Source organism: Chelonia mydas, chromosome 8 (assembly GCF_015237465.2).
Source record: "Chelonia mydas isolate rCheMyd1 chromosome 8, rCheMyd1.pri.v2, whole genome shotgun sequence".
In the NCBI taxonomy this organism is placed as follows: Eukaryota; Metazoa; Chordata; order Testudines; family Cheloniidae; genus Chelonia; species Chelonia mydas.
Genome location: NC_057854.1, coordinates 4,321,438 through 4,338,321, shown reverse-complemented (window position 1 = coordinate 4,338,321; position 16,884 = coordinate 4,321,438). Strand labels below are relative to the sequence as shown.

Sequence of the window (16,884 nt, the reverse complement as noted above, 5' to 3'; positions counted from 1 at the left end):
GCTCTAGCTCCTGCACCAATGAGCTTTCACCTTGTAGTGGAAAGTTCCTTGTGCCTGAGGCGTGGAGTTGTCTACCTTGTTTGTTCTCCCTTCCTCCCCATCATTTTAGTTCAGCCTGTCTTAGTTGCTGCACAGTTACTCCTTCCCAGGGAGTAACATTCATCCATAGAGGTTGAAGAACATTTATCTGACTCTAGAGTATGGGTTGGTGTCTTCAGACAGTTTGCAAATGTAACCCACACACCTTCTGGGTGTGGTGTTCTGTCCCATCTAGTGGCACCGAGACCACTTAGCGAGCGAGAGATTGTCTGCTCTACAGCCTTAGCTAAGAGCCATCTGGCTTTTAGTTCATGCAGTAGAGGCTCATGCATTTAGCTCCAGAGGTCCCAGATTCCATCCCGGGGGCTGTCAGCGTTACACAAACATTCAGGTGCAATTACTGGGCTAAGGCCCTGATCCTGCAAAGCACTTAAGCATGTGCCTCCTGTGACACTGTGTGCTCCCCACGCTGGCTCTGAGAGGGCTGAAGTAGGCCAGGTGGGCCCAATCAGTCAATTCAGCAGCAACGGAGGGAGCTAATTGGGAGGAAGCTCACCTGTGAAGGAAGAGGAGGGGCCTGTATAAAGCCCAGGAACTCAGAGTAGCCAGGGGCTGGGAAAGGCTGAAGTTACTCCCTGGGAGGAAGGAGTTGGTGAACCCAGAGAGGGGGAAAGTGTTAGATGGTAAGGGAAGGGCACAGGGAAAGTAAGGTCTAGAAGTGAATGGGCCTTGGCTGCTGTGTAGAGAGGGTGGGCCTGGTTTTCCTGTGGACATGACGCCATGGGGCAGTGAGTGGGAAGCCTGACTAAGACTGAGGATGTGGCCCCATGAGGCAGTGCATGGGAAGGGTGCCAAAGATTGCTGAGGAAAGACTAAAGGGGAAAACCTGTTTCGTGACCTGGCCAGAGGGCCGAGTCATGAAGAGGCAGCAGCCCGAGAGGAGCTGGAGACGGAGAGAGGGGCAGAGAGATGGCGTGTGTGGGAAGGGATGTTGACATCGTGAAGCTAAGCCCCAGAATGGGCAGGAGGCGGCGCCATCCAAGCGGTGAGTAGAGTTGTTCCATTGACATCACTAGGTCTCCTCCCAAGCTTAAAAGATAAACATGGGCTGAAGTGCTTTGCAGGATCGAGGCCCAAATCTTTGTTTCTGGTTGCCAAATATCTCCTTGGTGTCATATGATCTTCTCTTCTCTAATTCTGTGGGAAGAAAGCAGCAGTCCTTTTTCTCCTTAGAGCAGTGTGAAATCACATCTGGAGGGAAGTTCGTCTCAGCATCTAAAATACAAACATGCAAACTGTGGCGCCAAATACACTTCACAATGTCAAACAGTGGCATTGCCGGGATTTCAGTTGGTGTCACCCACTTGCTGCAAAGTTACTGCGTTTGTGATCCTGGCAGCAAGAAAGACCAAGGTCAAGACAGTACAAAAGTTACAATCTGATTATACTGGATCAATATAAATTTTTTTTTTACGTTCATTATAACAATAAGGGGAGGCAAACTTGTTTTGACTAATATCAAGCTCACAAGTGCTGTGGGGTTCAACTCCAGATCCAATGTAATTGTGTTTGCATGCTTATTTATGTAGTTACAGGCAGGCCCATCGAGAGACATTTGAGGCTCTGGTATGTTGTGTTTCCTGGGGTCCAACTCCTCCCATGTCTGTATTTACCAGACCTTTACAGATGTTTTGGGGGCCCCTGAGCTTGTGGCCATGGTACAACTGTTCCCCCTCTTCCCTCCCTCTTGTCAGCCGCATGTGTGAGATAAGACCTGTGCAGTCATCCTTTGGGATCTGTCTCTGTTTACGGAGACACGTAAAGCTACCACTTTATTATTATTACTATTTGCAATTTTTCCTGGTTTGTTCTAAGGTTCATTTATTTTTAGATATCAGAACTGGGGTTTATATACTCTGCTCCCTTTAAAATAAATACAGCTGGTTCATTTTAATCAGTTATGCTTTTAAAATTTATTTACTTACCATAAATTAACTTGCAGAGCACAAGTATTTGGAAAAAGGGACTCCTCTTGGTTGAGATTCCCTCTGCGCAGAGGGCAAACCCAAAACTGACGCACTGCTTAAGCCCTCAAAATGAGGTTTATGTAGGACTTAAGTTGTGCCCAGGCCTTGTGCTGTCTCTCTGTATACAGGGGTGAGTTTCATATTTTTGTTACTACTTTGACCATGACGTGTCAATTACTTGACACATACAGTTTTCACTTGAGAACTCTTTTTGTACATTTGAATACTGCAGCCAAAACAGCTTGTGAGTCTTTGTGATTGACCAAAGAAACCATTTTTGCTTCACTGGTGCTTTATGAAAAGAAAAGGAGGACTTGTGGCCCCTTAGAGACTAACAAATTTATTTGAGCATAAGCTTTCATGAGCTACAGCTCACTTCATCGGATGCATTTATGGTTTCAATTGAGGAAAACCACAAGCTTTCCTCCACAATTTCACGCATGGGTTAGATCTGGGAATAGGGCTCGTTCTGTAGACAGAGAGGGGACACCATGACCTCAGTGGATTTTGAAACTCTGATTAGGTAACCTTAGCTGCCTGTCGCCTCTATCCATGCTCGAAGTGAAATGAGACACAAGGAGCAGTTGGCAGGTAAATATTTAGTGCAGAATGCAGGGGATTGAGCTGTCCACATGACTGCTATTAATGCTAATAATAGTTGTGCAGCTAAATCCTCATGCACCACGTTGCAGAATTACCCCTTGAGGGCAACTGGGGATTCCTTGGAGACTCCCTGCTAAGGTCTCTGCCCTCAGAAAGCCTGCTCCCCTGTGGAATCTGCTTCGCTGCTCTCCTGTAACCACCTTTCATCAAGTGGCATTCGGTCAGTGTTTACGGTCAGAGTCGGCAAATCAAATCAACAGCGGCTGAAACTGGAGGGGGACAAATAAGGAATCTCAGTACAATAGCTTCAGGTTTCCCAATATATAGCAGGGCAATATCACAGTTCTGATGCTGCATCTGAGTTCAGGGCAAAGGCTGTAAGAGCCAAAGCAAAATACTGTAGGCTAAGGCCTCATTCATCCTAAGATAGTAATGATGAAAGGGTTCTGGTGATCTATGTCTGATGCCTATGTTATACCTCAGAGAAATGTGGATTATGAAAGAGCACGTTTTCACCAGAGAACTCAAGAACCAGGGGAAAATGTTGAACGTTTCGTAAGAGCTCTGCATACATTGAAAACTGATTTTGGGGGGAGGGGAGGAATGCAAAACATGGAAATATCAGACAGGCTGGTTATTAGCTCAACAGTTACAAGCCTTTCACAGCAGCTATAGCTGAAGAGATATTTAACTCTCGCCAGTTCAGCCTGTTTTCCTATTTGAATAGCTGTGGTGAAACAGCAAAACCTAGAGCAACTTGACAAACTTGGAAAACCTGAAACAAGCTTAGAAACAGTAAACCGACACCTGAGTATTAAAAGTTGTTACCATCAAACCCCTGAGAGCAGGAGAGAGAATTCCCAGGCTCAGGGGGACAAATTCCAGCTTGCGTGCACAAGATGTGGAAAAAGTCTGATCCCAAGAGCTGATGCATGTCTAGCTGGAGACACACGGTGCAATGTATGGACATTTTGCAGCTGTTTGCTGCACAAAAGCAGTCAGGGAGTTGACTTGTATTACATACAGTCAGGAGTCATAGTTTCTTGTGATGCCATGAATACTCAGTTTAACTCTCCAGGCACGTTCTGTGTCAAGACTACCGACTTTAAAATTCACTCAGGAGCGGGTTAGAGAGACAAGGTGGGTGAAGTGTTATCTTTTATTTGACCAACTCCTGTTGGTGAGAGAGACAAGCTTTCAAGCTACACAGAGCTCTTCGTCGGGTCTGGGAAAGGTACTCAGATTGTCATTGCTAAACATAGGTGCCGACTCCATGGGTGCTATGGGGCTGGAGCACCCATGGGGAAAAATTAGTGGGTGCTCTGCACCCACCGGCAGCCAAGCACCACCCGCCCCACCACCTCCTCTCCCCCTGAGCGCGCCGTGTCCCCGCTCCTCTGCCTACCTCCCAGCGTTTCCCACCTGGCCGCCACCAAACAGCTGTTTGGCAGCATGAGCACGCTCCAGGAGGGAGGGGGAGGAGCGGGAATGTGGCATGCTCAGGGGAAGAGGCGGGTCCGGGGCAGGGATTTGGAGGAGGGGTGGGAAGAGGTGGGGCAGGACTGGGGACAGAGGTGAGGTTGAGCGCTCATGGGAAGGAGGGGAAGTTGGTGCCTATGCCACTAAATACAAGACTGAACAGATTTAGCCATAAGCAGTTAGCACCTATTCTAAGGGCCCATTCAAGATGAAGTGGCCCATTGATGATATGTCTACACTGCAAAGGAAAAACGGCAGCTGCCAGCTCAGGCTCGGGCTGCAGGGCTGTTTCATTTCTGTGTGGACATCCAGGCTCTGGGTCCTGTGCCTCAGGACAATGGGTCATGCATAAAATATTCTAAACCTTTTGGGCAAATTTTCCTCTGCTTTGTTTTCTCTGTTTCTCTCTCTCTCTGCCATGTTGTCCTGCACTATCAATCAGACTCCAATATCATGGAATATGTCCCTTTAAGGCCACTGGTGATGTCCTGACCCTGCTAGTATGGGGACTATCTGTATAGCTCCCGTGAGAGTCCAGAGCTACCAGCTGGAGGCCAAAGAGTAAAGCTAGCTATTGCCCCAGCAACTGAGGGGCTGATTCTTCATTGTGCTAGATGTGATGCTGGGCTCTAAGAAGGTTGTTTTGATATAGGAGCCATTATAAATTGGCCTTAAGTCTGCCTTGTGCCGCCAAAGGGGGACACAGCAGCCATCACAGACCAGAGGATCTTGAGTGATCTTTGAGCCTTTCAGCAAACCTGAGCTGAATCCAGTGTGGACCAAAACCTGAAAGCAGATGAGTTTCAGGTTCTGCTGCAGACACTTTTTAGCGCCTTGCTTTAGAAATGGTAGGGACATTCTTTCTATCGGAAATGGTGATACCAAGCACCTCCTCCTGCTTTCCAAACCCACAAGACTAGCTTAATACGGACCTGCTCCGTTGCAGAGCCTGAACGCTAAATTATCTTTGTAACACCACTGAATTCACCACCATTATACCACAGATGAATTTGATCCCTAATGCTATTTTCTTACCCACTTAAGCATGTTTACTTATCTCTGCCAAAAAGATGCTGTGTGAAAATTGCTTTTAGTACCAGAAAGAGAAGTTTGCAATGAAACCTCGTTCCTCGGATGCACTAATTCCATTTTATGAAGGAAGAACATATTGTTTTAATTAATCATATGAATGCAAAATTAGCATGATTATGTGAAAGGTGCTGTAAATCATTCTGATCCACATCACTGAACAAAGAGCATTTAGTTGTTCTAGAGTTGTTAAAGATTTTTATCTACCCAAGTGAAAATTCAATTAGCACAAGCCAGTCTCATATAAAACTAAGGATTCTGACTGCAGGAAAAAATGCCTTGTGTGTGAATACTACCTTGTGCCAGTTTGATAAATTACTGTAATTAACTGTATCCCACGCAAGCTAAACAAAATTTACAGAACTGTTATACAAAAGGAATATCTTCTCTCTTGCTCTTATGGAGATTACTCTAATTTCTACTTAATATTGCTCCAAGCATCACTTTTAAAATCAGGGTATAAAATAAATAACAAACCCAGATGATTCTAATACACATTATTTTATATCTTCCTCTCCATGCAATGGACATAGTCACAGCACTAAACATGTTTCAATTAAACAACTTGAATTTAATTAGTTAACTCAGGAGACATTACTAGCAATAGGTAAACAGACACACACACGAAGAGCTCTGTTTCATGCCTATAGCCCAGCAGAGAGAGAGACAAGGGTGCAATGCAATTTAAACAGAGAAGGCAGAAATATTGGTCATGACAAACTATCTAAAAATACATATTTTTAAAGAGGGAAAATAAGTAGGTGAATTTCTCAGCTACATGGTTCCTCACTGGCTAATTTAGCCATCAAAGTCTGGTCCCAGTCCTGCTGCAGCAGAAGTCAATGGCAAAACTCCCATTGACTTTAATGTATGCCAGGATCAGGCCCTCTTTAAGCAGAGGCTCTAAAGAGATTCATGATGATGTGGTTTATGAAGACCACTGCTCAGTGGAATAATAATTGGCCTGATTCTATCTCCCTTACTCATGTTACATCGTATATATATCGACCATTGAAATGAGGGGCTATTATCAGGGCCAGGGTGGTGGGATCAAACCCTATAATATTCTGTCATGCTCTTGCTTCAGAAGACTAACCCAAAGTTGCTTTGCAGATTTCTGTATATTGAGGGTGAGAGAGTGTGCTGTATCATATAGTGAGATGCAGCTGCCTCTGGGGTGGAATACAGACTGTTTATCAGCTCCAAAAACACAGCACAAGAATTTAGAGCAGGCAGTGAAGAAAAGTGTAATTTACAGTAAGCAGCTCAGATGGTAAATATAAAACTTGGCCAGGACACTGGAGGTGACTGACCCAATTTTTCTCAAAAGGCATATTGTCCACTTCTTGACCAAGTGTTGGGTCCTTGCTTCATCATCTCTGAGACAGACTCTGGCAACACAGTGCCTCCTAATGAGAACCATGAAAAATGTCTGTAATGAAATCCAAGACCTGGAAAAATTTCAAGAGCGGGAAGAGCTTCCCAAGCATTCAGGTATGGAGTGGTTTTTCTTCCTTCTTGCTAGGGGGTACATGGTGGTTTTGTCTGAGTTTCACATTGAGTTTAGTGGGTTTGTTAAACTTGGGCCAGGTTTAAACTAAAAAGTTGGGTCAACCAAAGTATGTCTCTCAGGAGTGCGAAAAATCCATACTCTGGAGTGATGCAGTTAAGCCAATCTAACCCCCAGTATAGACGGCTCTGGGTCAAAGACAGAATTCTTCCATCAACTTAACTGCCGCCTCTCTGGGAGGGGGATTAACTATAGAGATTGGAGAACCTGTCATGTCACTATAGCGAATGTCTCCACTGAAACACTGCAGTGGCACTGCTGTATTGGTTTAAGTGTAGACCTAGCGTCACAACCAGAGAGGCCAGAGCCTTGATTCTCACCCTCTTCAAATGTCAAGGAGCTTAGATTTGACTGTCTAGATTCAAACCCATCCCTAGGGCTTGGGTTCCAGGAAAGCTCCAAACCCACAAAGAAGCTGTTTCCCTCTTATGACTCTCAAGCTTCCGAAACGTTGCAAGAACAGCTAATCTTGTGACACTTCAGCCCCTTGGGGTTGAAAACTTCTGAGCTCTCAACGTGGCCAAATCTAAATCCAAACTTGGAGTCAGCCTCACAGTCTGTATTGGGCTCCCTCCACTACCCTTTCCCCTGCACTCAAGCCTCAAGGCAGATTTGGTGGTGTGAATTCCCCTCATTTCACATAGATGAAAGGTTTGTTGGACCAGATCCCTCTGCATGGAACCCATCAAGTTTTGTATATCTTTATCCTTAACAATTGGCTTATGACTGATTCAGAGAGAAGAACACTAGCTACGGAATTATTAGCACCACTTTGATGTGGCACCCGGGTGTTTCTCGGAGGTATCACAAGAACGTATTGACCTGACCCGATCCAGCTTTAATCGCAGCCCGAGTTTGATGGCCAAGCACAAAAAGTTCTGGGGCCAGCCCCTCCGCCAGACTGAAATGAGCATTGCTCCAGCTGAGCTCTCTGAAGCTGTGCCACATCATCCCAGCTTATGATCTGGCTCTCGATTTTTTTAAAGTAAAACATAGGCACATTTTAGCACTAGCTGAAGGGAGAAGAGGGATGCAATTGGCTGTAGAGAGAGGCAAGATGAGTATGAGCTTGGCGTGGGGAGTGAGGGGGAGGATGGTAGCAAACATTTTAAGCAGCTGTCACTGTAATTTAGATCTAAGTGCAAATGTTTACCCAGAACAGGAGTAAAAGGTCTAGCTGTGCAGCTGAACGTTACATTGGGGGATGCTCACTTGGACAGATGAGGGAGAGTTCTTTTCCCTATATTTTTTTAAATGGTTGACTGGGGTATTGTCTGATTTAACTGCTGCCTTGGGAGGTAACTTTCCCTCCAGACCTGCAGTAGTTCCTGAGGTTCCGTTCCAGTGGAAGTTCCCCTTTCTGTCTTATGAACTTTCCATCCTCATCATTAATTTTGCATGATGCCGCTGTGTGAACTGTGCTGCACTTATGGTATTCAGTGAACTGAAGGATTCATCCTTCACGTTTCCTTTCCCTCCCCTGTTTCAAAATGGTCACTTGCACTCAGAGCTGTCACTCAGAAGGCACTGCGTGTTTTACTGGTGACCAGTCCGTCCGTACTGCACCAATGCACAGTGTGGTTACACTCGCTGCCAGATTAGCAACACTATTCCCTGCTGGGCGAGTAAACAAGGGTCACTGGTATTTTCACTTGATTTTTTACTCCGCTAAAAGAGAACCTGAAGCCGCACTGAGGATTGTGTAGCTCCAATAAACTCAGAATTTCTTTGTTGTACCGGATTCTGTTTGATACCAGGGTGATAGGTTCCTTAGAACTACCTAAAATGGGTAGATTACCCAAGTAAGGCCCGGAAGAGAAGATGCATAGGTATAAAGTGAATGGGAATTTTGCCTGAATAAGGTTTGGAGAAGTGAGCGGCTAATCTACTGGCTTTATCATTCCATTTCTTAATTAGGGGCCACAGCTGGACCTTGTAGAAGGGTGAAGCCCCCAGACCCACACCCAGCCTGCCTTTAAATATTACAGTCCTGAGGGGAATCTCTTCTGGGGTTTTTAACCATTAATTGGCATAAAATTCCCAACACTGGCCTCTGTGGTTTTTTTGCCTGCAATTTGCAGACTCAGATAATTGTCGCTGAAACTTTATTTTAAGTCACTTAGATGCTGCGTGAGCAGTAAAATCAGATGTTCTTAAATAAAGTAAATTTCACTTCCAGAATTATGGCTGAAAAAAAAATTGGCTCGGCTCAGGCCAAGGGGCTAATCTGGCCTGTTTAAAGTCACCGCTGTCACCATGAGTTTTATTTGAAGGCACTTCTTTGTGCTGCTGTTCCTTATAGCCTGAATAACCGTAGTACTTATAGCCCTGTATTGCATTGGCCTCTGCACAGATACACAGGCTAGGCCCTCATCTGAGCGGGGAGGTGCTTCCCAGCTCGCACTCGTAGCACCCCAGGCAAGCCAGCCGACTACCTACGTAGGGGGGTTGGGGCAGGTTTGTGCTCGGCTGGCTAGCCCTGTGTAGCTCTGTGCAAGCTGGGAATCGCCCGTCCTAGCTCCAATGTTGACATAGCCAGAGTGAGAATCCCTGCCCCCAAGAGCTTGCAGCCTAACTAGATACCAGGTGGGAGGGGAAAGAGCAGCCCGGATAAGGTCACCCAGAGGCCAGCAGCAGAGGCCAGATCTCCTGACTCCTGGGCCAGGGCTCTTTCTGCTAAGCCACACTGCTTCACATGCTGCTTCTGCCTAGGGGCTTAACTGGCCTGATCTGAAGAGCTGGAGGGACACTAGATGGCATCTCCATGACTATGGCTGCTCTAGTTAGGGTCTCTATGGTTAGGAAGCCTCCAGACCCAACCACGAGGAATCCAACCAGTGTCTCGTCCCCTACTGCCCCACAGCCATAGGCTGGGAGCTCTGTCTAGACTGTGACGTTGGCTAATGGGCTAGCAAGAAAGCCACAAGTGGGGGGCAGCCAGAGTTCCCTAAAGCCAGGGGAGGAGAAGCAAGAATGGCCTTAGCTAGGGGCTAGGAGTCCAGCCACAGCATCTTTCGGCTGATGACTGGAAACAGTTAGACCCTCTCCCTGTATAGGGCAAGTGACCAGCAACCCAAACGCAGCCCTTCATTCAGCCCAGGACAAGGAATAACCATAGGCAGAGTCTCAGAGACCAGACCAGGAACATGCTCGAGGCAGCTAGCAGGAGAACGCTTCCTGCATTCTAAAGCTCATTCCATGCAGTCAGGTTTAAGTTCCGGCGAGCAGACATTTGCTCTCACTTGTGCAAACAAGGCAATGTGTCTTTGACCAATGCACAAATTAGCACATGATCACATTTTGCATAACAGTTCCAGATTTCTTTACTGTCCCCTGGCACATACCTTAAACGTGGCTTGGAGCATGCTCAGCTGGATCTGCACTGGCTGTTCAGGCAATGGACCAAAGCTATTTGCAGAGCAGTACTGACATCGGAAGTGATGGTGATACAGAAAGAAAACAGAAACATTTCAAGCAAAGTTTCAGAGTAACAGCCATGTTAGTCTGTGTTTGCAAAAAGAAAAGGAGGACTTGTGGCACCTTAGAGACTAGCCAATTTATTTGAGCATAAGCTTTCGTGAGCTACAGCTCACTTCATCGGATGCATACTGTGGAAAGTACAGAAAACGTGTTTATATACACAAACCATGAAAAAATGGGTGATTATCACTACAGAAGGTTTTCTCTCCCCCCCCCCCCCCACTCTCCTGCTGGTAATAGTTTATGTAAAGTGATCACTCTCCTTACAATGTGTGTGATAATCAAGGTGGGCCATTTCCAGCACAAATCCAGGGTTTAACAAGAACGTCTGAGGAGGGGGGGGTGGGTAGGAAAAAACAAGGGGAAATAGGTTACCTTGCATAATGACTTAGCCACTCCCAGTCTCTATTCAAGCCTAGCTAATTGTATCCAATTTGCAAATGAATTCCAATTCAACAGTTTCTCACTGGAGTCTGGATTTGAAGTTTTTTTGTTGTAATATTGCAACTTTCATGTCTGTAATCGCGTGACCAGAGAGATTGAAGTATTCTCCGACTGGTTTATGAATGTTATAATTCTTGACATCTGATTTGTGTCCATTTATTCTTTTACATAGAGACTGTCCAATTTGACCAATGTAAATGGCAGAGGGGCATTGCTGGCACATGATGGCATATATCACATTGGTGGATGTGCAGGTGAACGAGCCTCTGATAGTGTAGCTGATTTTATTAGTCCCTGTGATGGTGTCCCCTGAATAGATATGTGGGCACAGTTGGCAACGGGCTTTGTTGCAAGGATAGGTTCCTGGGTTAGTGGTTCTGTTGTGTGGTATGTGGTTGCTGGTGAGTATTCGCTTTAGGTTGGGGGGGCTGTCTGTAGGCAAGGACTGGCCTGTCTCCCAAGATTTGTGAAAGTGTTGGGTCATCCTTCAGGATAGGTTGTAGATCCTTGATAATGCGTTGGAGGGGTTTTAGTTGGGGGCTGAAGGTGACGGCTAGTGGCGTTCTGTTATTTTCTTTGTTAGGCCTGTCCTGTAGTAGGTGACTTCTGGGAACTCTTCTGGCTCTATCAATCTGTTTCTTCACTTCCGCAGATGGGTATTGTAGTTGTAAGAATGCTTGATAGAGATCTTGTAGGTGTTTGCCTCTGTCTGAGGGGTTGGAGCAAATGCGGTTGTATCGCAGAGCTTGGCTGTAGACAATGGATCGTGTGGTGTGGTCAGGGTGAAAGCTGGAGACATGTAGGTAGGAATAGCGGTCAGTAGGTTTCCGGTATAGGGTGGTGGTTATGTGACCATCATTTATTAGCACCGTAGTGTCCAGGAAGTGGATCTCTTGTGTGGATTGGGCCAGGCTGAGGTTGATGGTGGGATGGAAATTGTTGAAATCATGGTGGAATTCCTCAAGGGCTTCTTTTCCGTGGGTCCAGATGATGATGTCATCAATATAGCGCAAGTAGAGTAGGGGTGTTAGGGGACGAGAGCTGAGGAAGCATTGTTCTAAGTCAGCCATAAAAATGTTGGCATACTGTGGGGCCATGCGGGTACCCATAGCAGTGCCGCTGATCTGAAGGTATACATTGTCCCCAAATGTAAAATAGTTATGGGTAAGAACAGTCACAAAGTTCAGCCACCAGGTTAGCCGTGACATTATTGGGGATAGTGTTCTTGACGGCTTGTAGTCCATCTTTGTGTGGAATGTTGGTGTAGAGGGCTTCTTCATCCATAGTGGCCAGGATGGTGTTGTCAGGAAGATCACCGATGGATTGCAGTTTCCTCAGGAAGTCAGTGGTGTCTCGAAGGTAGCTGGGAGTGCTGGTAGCGTAGGGCCTGAGGAGGGAGTCTACCTAGCCAGACAATCCTGCTCTCAGGGTGCCAATGCCTGAGATGATGGGGTGCCCAGGATTTCCAGGTTTATGGATCTTGGGTAGTAGATAGAATATCCCAGGTCGGGGTTCCAGGGGTGTGTCTGTGCAGATTTGATCTTGTGCTTTTTCAGGGAGTTTCTTGAGCAAATGCTGTAGTTTCTTTTGGTAACTCTCAGTGGGATCAGAGGGTAATGGCAGGAGAGTGGGGTGGGGGGAGAGAAAATCACCCATTTTTTCATGGTTTGTGTATAAAAACGTCTTCTGTACTTTCCACAGTATGCATCCGATGAAGTGAGCTGTAGCTCACGAAAGCTTATGCTCAAATAAATTTGGTTAGTCTCTAAGGTGCCACAAGTACTCCTTTTCTTGTTTCAAGCAAACTAACTCCTGCATTGGTTAGAAGCAAAACATTGCAGCAGAGTGCCTGGGACTCTGAGTGAAATGAAATGGAACCTGATTACAAACAAAAGCGAAATTGATCAGTCTGGTTACAATCAAACTAAGAAATGCAAACGCAGACAAACTGCATAAAGAGTGAAACATAAGTTGGATTTTAAAAAAACATTCAGTTTGATTAATCAAATGTGGTGTGTGTTCTTTTCTTTTTGTTACCTTGGCAGCTCTTGACACCTTGTCGTTATTTGTACCTGTTTAAAGTGAGCATAAAACATGACTATACTGATCTGATAGCATTTCACATCTGCTTTGCACAGATGTAAATGACTCCAGAAGGTGCACTACAGGGCAGAATCAGCCCATATAGCAACATAACACATGGCAAACTTCTACATCTATCAGCTGAATTGTATAGCTATTCCTTACATTATCTGGGTGTCTTTTGTGAGATCTTAGCGCATGGCTGTTTTTTAAATGCTCATGTGATTCCCATGTCAATCAGGTTCTTGTTTATCTAACTGAATATAGAATTACACCAAAAGGACATTGTTTTCCTAAATATGATTTTTAACCTGATGTTACGTGTTAGGGGCTTATTCCTTCACCCACTTACTTCCCTGGTCCTTCTCTCATGAACAGAGAGCAACAATACCCGAAGTCCAAAGGTGCAAACAATTCGATGTTTATTGGGGTGAACTTCCAGCAAGCATGGTTCCAGTTTCCTTCCTTAGTGTCCCCCTTCCCAGCTCTGACACCACAGAGCCTTACACCTGTGTCCCTGTTCCCATTCCTGCCCTTAGCCAAACATGATTCCAATTTCCCCACCCCCATTCCCTGTTCCCATTCCCCCCCACACTCACTTCCTGACTGCAGACTATATAGTGAAACTTGAGTTCTGCTTAGCTATACCTTAACCAATCATTTTACTGAAATTTAACAAACCAATCCTAACAGTGTAACATGATTATGTAACCAGTTATATCCCACCACCTTAATTAGTTTACACCCAGCAAAATTAATTATACAGCAGACAGGAACAATCACAGAACCAGACAGATTATACAGACAAACAATAGCAAAGTGGGAACTATAATGACAAAACAATACAGAAGTGAGGATTTCACATCCCAGTTATTGATAAGTGAATTCTTGCCAGACACTATGCTATCAAACTAAGTTTCCTTTTACATTTTCTAGGCACTTCCCTTTCTCTGGAGGCGATAGGCATTATCAGGACAGGATTGTATTCCTAACAGCCCAATAGCACCTTATTTCAATGTGACTAGGTTGGAATGTGAGGATGTGACCATTCGCTTCCCAGCTTATGGCTGCCTCTGTTGCTTAGCCAAAGGCCTTAGCCTAAGAACAGGGCCTCAGACTGTCACAGTAAGAGAAGGACCTTACACTGGTAGACAGTGATTTTGATTCTTTTATACCTCTATAACTAGCCAAGTGATAAGAATACACCTAAATTCTTAGAGTATAAGCCTTTACAGACAGGCCTGAATATCTATATCCTAACATTAAACCTTTAACAAAAAGAAAAGGAGTACTTGTGACACCTTATGCATCCGATGAAGTGAGCTGTAGCTCACAAAAGCTTATGCTCAAATAAATTTATTAGTCTCTAAGGTGCCACAAGTACTCCTTTTATTTTTGTGAATACAGACTAACTCAGCTGCTACTCTGAAACCTTTAACAAAGTTCTTTTAATTCCAGTAACTCTGCTGGTTTTGAGAGACCTCTCAGAAATGTTGCTGATCTGTGAATGAGGTGGAACTGCAGCAAGGGCAGCTTAGGTTGGACATTAGGAAAAATCTTCCTAATTGTCAGGTTGGTTAAGCACTGGAATAAATTGCCCAGGGAGGTTGTGGAATCTCCACCATTGGAGATTTTTAAGAGCAAGTTAGACAAACAGCTGTCAGGGATGGTCTGATAAGCCTTAGTCTTGCTATGAGTGCAGGGGACTGGACTAGATGATCTCTCAAGGTCCGTTTCAGTCCTACGATTCTAGAATAGAGGATAAGATGGGGATATTTGCTTATTTGTGTGAGAGAGGAAAGGACACTTGTGATGAGAAAACGTGCAGCAAATTGAGTATAAACAAACAGCCCTAGTTTTGCTTGGTTCAGTGGTTTGCTGGATCCGATATACATGCAAACCCTCATTTCCACCTGTGTCCACGTGTGTGGTGTGCATCACCGCTGGCAGGGGGGCTAGCCAAGCATGTGCAAAACAGTGCACACTTTTCATGTGTATAACACTATCTAACAAAGGCACAGTGGGTCTGCCTCTAATGGCTTGTCCACAAGTTGAGGACTGTGCTATCGTGCCTGAGGTCATGGGTTCCAACCTTCGTGATGGCTGGTTGAGAAGGGGTGTTACTTTTTTTGCCAATTCCCTGCCAAGCAGTGCCCGTTGGATGGAGGGAAAAGGGAAACTTGTTGGCTCCTTCTACCCACTTTCCTCCTTGTGTTGGTGCTTCTGGAAATCAATTATTTATGAAATAGTTTTCATTTTCCACACACACTCTGTCTGTTTTCCCAGCTAACATTCACTTGTTTAATTTTACGGGCTGACAGGCTGTTGTGCAATTTGTTTGGCAAGTCACTTTCTGTTTTCCAAAATTAATTAGATAGGGATGTACTTAAGTGGCTGTGGAAGCCAACAATAAAACATTATGTTCTCATTAGCTGAAATAACACTGTTGCCTCTTGCCTAATCTAAACCATCTCAAATATGTAAATGAGATGTGAGAGTTGCAAGAGGAAACTTTTACAGTGGCCTTTCCGCTGAGGGAAGGGAGAGGGGGACAGGCAGCTATTAGCATGATGCCTTCGTGAAACAGGGCCTCTTTCTCAGCCAGAATTACATCGCCCATCAAGAAAAGGGTTCCCTGCACAAGTCAGCGTAGAGCTAGGGCTATACTTGGCGTTTCTGAGCAGGCCTCTGAAATGTTGGAGTGTCTTTTGCCCAACCCTAGCACTGCTTCCTTTGCCACCACTGTTGCCCTAGCAGCCGAGCCATTGTGTTTCTGCTGTGTGAGGAAGGATGACGGCCGGGACTGCCCCGGGTTTGCCGAAGTTACAGAACTGTGCACCAGCTGCATACCATGGAATTTCCCTCTGAGAGGGCTCCCTGCAAGGCTGTGTACTGGAAGGGGCATGCCCAGAAAAGCCACTCCTGCTTGCATCCTTTGTTTTGTTGTAGGCTGAAGTAGTCCCTCTGCTGTAGTCCCAGAGCCACACCGCAGCCCAAGGGAAGGATTCCTTCATCTACACAGTAATCTAGCACCGCCAGATGAGCTCCCACCAACATGGGGATTTACTCCTTGTAAGCTGTAGGCATCGCCAGCCTGGGATATATACTGCTTTAGAGGCTGAAAACTTGTCCTCAGCAATGTATATTCTAGTGATTAAGGCTTCCACATGTGGTATCAGTTTTCCAGTCATATCCTTGCCACCTGATCTATATGAATATTCCATGTAACCTTCCAAAAGCCTGATATCCAGCTCTATTGTAACTCCAATACTTCGTAAGACTTCAGTCTTGATTCCCACAAAAAATCAAAGCCAATGCATTGAGTAGCACCTAGGTTGTTCACTTTTTTGGGGGGAGGGGGAAGAGACAGCAAACCTATGACAAAAGGAGCAAGTTATTTGGGTGTAGTGATGGGTGAATTTGTTCATGTGTTCAACACTAAAGGAGAACAGCATGGGTTCGAAAGATCAGTGCTAATGTGTTAGAGGATGTGTAAGAGAAGCAAAAAGAGAAAGTGTATTGAAAGAATCAGGTGAAAACCAGCGGAGAGCGGGCAGAGCAGAAGAACCAAATAGAAGAAAGAAACAAAATATAATACATACAGTAAATGGGATAATGTCATGTGTGGGGTCATTGTATCTTCAGTACCTATCACTCACAACTTCTTAACTGTAAGAATAACACATTGTTTTTTCAAATTGAGCTCCTGGGGGGGCGGGGGCAGGGAAGGCAACAGTTTAAATGACAGGAAGGTAGGATTGCAATCTCTCACTAGGCTGGAGAACCTTGCATAGCTTGAGAGGGTCTTAATAACCCAAGTTTACCAGGTTAGTGCATTTCCCCTTTGGTGGAGAAAGAGCTGGACTGGTGACAAAATGCAGATTTCATGGGTGGGAAGACATAATCCAGTGGAGAGGAGTGAGACCTGTGAAGATCAGATCTCTATTCTCTGAATAGAGACGAGATGAGGTGATAAACTTCCTCAGATGATCAGCTGGAGTGGGCACTCAGTACATAGCTGAGGGCAACTGTGTTCAGAAAAAGAACAGGGGGACTTGTGGCACCTTAGAG

The 16,884-nt window shown here is 45.3% G+C and overlaps 1 long non-coding RNA gene across 3 annotated transcripts in view; it reads left to right on the top strand.

Annotated features, from left to right (window-relative positions):
• Nucleotides 1–636: 636 nt before the first annotated feature.
• Nucleotides 637–16,884, top strand: part of LOC122461475 — an 81,365-nt gene continuing 65,117 nt past the window's right edge. For all 3 annotated transcript variants that reach the window (XR_006283395.1, XR_006283394.1, XR_006283393.1), the window contains exons 1-2: nt 637–1,084; nt 6,568–6,731. This is a non-coding gene — a long non-coding RNA (uncharacterized LOC122461475). The remainder of the gene's footprint in view (nt 1,085–6,567; nt 6,732–16,884) is intronic.